The sequence below is a fragment of the Sinocyclocheilus anshuiensis genome, unplaced genomic scaffold (assembly GCF_001515605.1).
Source record: "Sinocyclocheilus anshuiensis isolate Anshui unplaced genomic scaffold, SAMN03320099.WGS_v1.1 scaffold3153, whole genome shotgun sequence".
Classification (NCBI taxonomy): domain Eukaryota; kingdom Metazoa; phylum Chordata; class Actinopteri; order Cypriniformes; family Cyprinidae; genus Sinocyclocheilus; species Sinocyclocheilus anshuiensis.
The window spans coordinates 199,547-204,172 of record NW_015555991.1 but is presented as its reverse complement, the minus strand read 5'-3'; positions in this window follow the sequence as shown (position 1 = coordinate 204,172).

The window sequence follows — 4,626 nt, the reverse complement described above, 5'->3', positions numbered from 1 at the left end:
ACACACACACCCACTCAAACAAACACACACACACACACACACACACAGACACACCCACTCAAACACACACACACACACAAAACACACTATTATACACACAAAAATGAACTGGTGTGGCTGTAACAATTTGGCAAAATTGAGCCAGAAAACTTAAACGAAGTTGAAATCAGATTGATTAACCTCTGATAAAGCATTCCTGTTCATTTTTGTTACATTTTTGTTGAATTTTGATGTTATGCGTAACAAAATGTCTTTCTCTGTGTTAGGGCTGGACAATAATTCAATATCAATATGTATCGCGATATTATTATTTTTCAATAACGGTGATATGATTTTTAAACACATTTCCGATATTTCGATATACATTACCAGTTTCCCATACATTGATTTATTTGTGCCGTTTGACTTCGTTGAATAAACATGAGCACTGCACGTTTCAAAATCATAACACGGCGCGGGTGTTTTATATGAATGTATCTCTGAAGGGAACCGACTGTCTTCAGAAAAGTTTCGATGGCATTTTCAATTGATTTAAAAAAGAACATCTGAAGAATGATAAGAACGCGCATCCTTCCTGTATACAATACAAACTTTTGCCCACATCTTGTGAACAATCTACCAGGCTGTTTTGAACAAATGTGCATAAACTACATAGTCTACTTAAATCTTCATAAATGAAAATAACATATTTAGATATGACTTGCACGGGATAAGCGAAGCCTGTGATTTTACTCGAATTTACCGATTTATCTACCGGATACCCGGATGTCAAGGCTTTGAGAGTAACGTTCTATGGTCCAGATGGATTAAAAAAAAAGAAAAGAAACTAATATAGTTTCGTGCCCTGTGACATTTACACGCAGCTCCATTCTTCGCGAAAGATGGATAAAAAGGCGCACAGGAAACAAAAACCTCGAAAAATGATATACGACCTACCAAATGCTGGCCGAATCACAGAGATGCCGATTCGCACGGGACTAATATTATCACAGGACCTCGGTGTTTGGTGAAATATGGTAGGTCTTTTGCGGGGGAATTTTTACAAATTACAGACATGGCCGATTCGCACGGGATTCAAAAGTTTTTGAACAGTAAAATTTTTAATGTTGTTGTATTTTTTTTTTTTTTAAGAATTCTCTTCTGCTCAACAAGGCTGCATTTATTTGATCCAAAGTACAGCAAAAACCGTAAAATGTTGAAATATTTTTACTATTTAAAATTGCTTTCTATTTTGCATAGATTTTAAAATGTAATTTATTCCAGTGATCATGCATAGCTACATTTTCAGCATCATTACTCTATTCCATTCAGTATAATTTTTATACATTTTTTGGGAAAGAAATTATAGAAATTAATAATTTTATTTAGCAAGGATGCTTAAAATTGATCAAAAGTGATGATAAGGGCATTTATAATGTTACAAAAGATTTCTATTTCAGATAAATAGTGTTCATATCGATATCGGAATTATATCGTATCAACCGAAATTAAGAAATATATCGTGATATAAATGTTGGGCATATCGTCCAGCCCTACTCTGTGTTCAGGTTTGACTGTAGTAAAATTAATGCAGAAACTAACATTTCAAACCATCATTTCAAAAACAAACAAAAAAATCTAAACCTTTACAAAAAGTTGTCTTTGATAATGTCTAAATATAAATCCAAATCCACAACTTAATAAAAATAAGTATTTATGTCTAAAAACAACTAGAAAATGTATAGCCTTTTATATAGAGCTCTAGTGGCTAAACCATGGGATTTCAGATGTTTTTCTTTTTTTTTACTCCCACCAGATCGAACTAATCTGCCTTCAAAAATGGGATCTTAAAGGCATTGTCTCTATTTTAAAGGGGTCATATGATGCTAAAAAGAACATTTTGATCAATTTAATGCTTCCTTGCTGAATAAAAGCATTAATTTAAATAAACAAACAAAAAAATCTTACTGACCTTTACATTACTGGAAAAAAAAAGAAAGTAAAATAAATACATTTGTAGAACTCCAAAAAGACTTAAAATAAAAATGACTATAAATTTTAGTTTTAGTTTTTGCAGCCCACTTGCATTAAAACTATACTGCAGAGAAATTAATGATCAAATTAAATTACTAATTAAGTTTAGTAATTGTACCTGTTTTATTTAGTTTAGTTTAACACATTAACTAAGTACTAAAATACTGTAATGAAACTAAAACTAAAATAAAAACCGAAACTGAAACTAAAAACCACTGAAAATATTAAAACTAAACTTAAACTAACATTCACAGAGTGAAAAGGAAACCAAAATAAAGAAATAAAATAAAAACTAAACTATAATAAGTAACCCTGCTGATAAGAAAAGGAAGAGGTTATGAAAGCAGACCTAGACCTCACCTGCGGCCGTCGTCTTGAGGCACCATGGCCCGCCGCTGGTTGACCCACTGCTGCAGCTGCGTCATGGAGGTCTTCCTCTGGGCGAGTCTCTCCGGTGCCGTCCTGGGCACAAAGCCTCTCCGCATCACCACATTCTCCTCATGCGGCTCGCGCATGTCCCTCACATTCTCTTGGGACTGGTATCTTGAACCGTTGGGAGGACCATAGCTACCCCAGCCGTTGGGGTGATGGGGTGCCAGGACTCCTTTCTCCCCCATCTTGCCCCCTATATTAGGGGTAACTGGGGTCACTGGGGTGCTGGGCGTGGTGTCTCTGGTTTCTACACCGTTAAGCTCGTGTTTGACAGGCTCGTGGACATCTGGCCTCTGGCCGTTCTCTGCATGAGAGCTGGGCTCAAGACGTTTGGCTACCATGTCGTTTTCATCTGCTGCAGGGATGGGATCAGATTTATTTCTGCAGAACAGCAGGAAAGAGACAGACAAAACATATATAAAACACTATCATAAACAGTGCAATGCCTTTGATCTGTTTGATGAAATGTTTTTTATAAGGAGAGCACAGGACTGTTTGTTCCAGAGTATCAGGGTAGCAGCCTTAATGGTATGCGCCTGTGTTCCATCTGTGCTATTTTAGTTGTTGCTCTGCATAAATTTTCATCAGATCTGTCTTTGGCTGTTTGAAATATGCTGCTCTGACTCCACAAGAATCACACTTTTAAGATGTTGTCCAAAACCATGACATTTTTTTTTCTACTGTACAACACAAAAGTGGAATTTCTGAAGAACTACTATTTGTACTGAATGAAGGTCCATAAAAGCATTAAAAGAATTTCAAGGAAGTAGTCATTATGACTCATTTGCCACCTTTCAATTTGGAATATTTTTAATTCTTGGCATTGGCCAATAGGTTTTGTTGTCTGGCCGATAAGTTGTAAACGGGACTTTTGTTTTAACAGCGCTGAAAACATGGTGCCTGAGTGCAGACACACAGAAAAAACATGGATGCACGTGAGTGAGCAACTTCAAACTATGCTACGCTATATTCAGTTGGCCACTATGTGGTCATATTATTATTGTCGTATTCACTGTGTAGTAAATGTAAAATTGGCATTGCCTGGTCTTTATCTGGTGTTGTTCGGTCATTTTAGACCGGAAATGTTTTTTTTTTCAAAATTAAAAAAATCGCTACTTCATTGGAATTGTACGAAACTCTGTAACTTTTATGGCATTCACTATGTGACTACAAAAAAAAAAAAAAGTGGACTTGATTCGAAAAAGCTAAATGGTCTTAAAAAAATAGTCACACTTGTGTTGTTCACGGTCAAAATTGACCACCATTGGAAATGAATGGGAAATACGCAAAAATACGAAAAATACAGAGATTTTTTTGTGTGTACAATCTACAAATCATGTATGATGCAGAAAAACAGTGCACAGCAATGAACAGGTGACACTCCAAAATATCAAGAGTGCAAAACAGACACACTTGACCCACCCCCTCCCCCCACAGACACACATATATGAACTAGTGTGACTGTAATACAAAACATGTTTCTGCAAATGTGTGAAATCAAATCAATAATTCAGCCACAATGCAGTAAAAACACAGACACCAAGGAAGGGGTTACACTCTAAAACATCAAGAGTACAAAACAGACACACACTCACTTACACACACACACACACACACACACAACACACTGTTATACACACACAAATGAACTGGGGTGGTTGTAATAATATGGCAAAACTGAGCCAGAAAACTCAGATAAGAGGTTGAAATCAGATTGATTAACCTCTGATAAAGCATTCCTGTTCATATTTGTTACATTTTGGTTGAACTTTGATGGTATGTGTAATAAAATGCCTTTCTTTGTGTTCAGGTTTGACTGTAGTAAAATGAATGCAAAAACTGACATTTCAAACCAACATATAAAAAAAAAAAATAATACTTTACAAAATTTACAAAAAGTTGTCTTTGATAATGTCTAAATATAAATCCAAATCCACAACTTAATAAATTATGTCTAATATGTCTAAAAACAACTAGAAAATGTATAGCCTTTTATATAGAGCTCTAGTGGCTAAACCATGGGATTTCAGATGTTTTTCTTTTTTTTTACTCCCACCAGATCGAACTAATCTGCCTTCAAAAATGGGATCTTAAAGGCATTGTCTCTATTTTAAAGGGGTCATATGATGCTAAAAAGAACATTATTTGGTGTATTTGGTGTAATGAAATGTGTTTATGTGG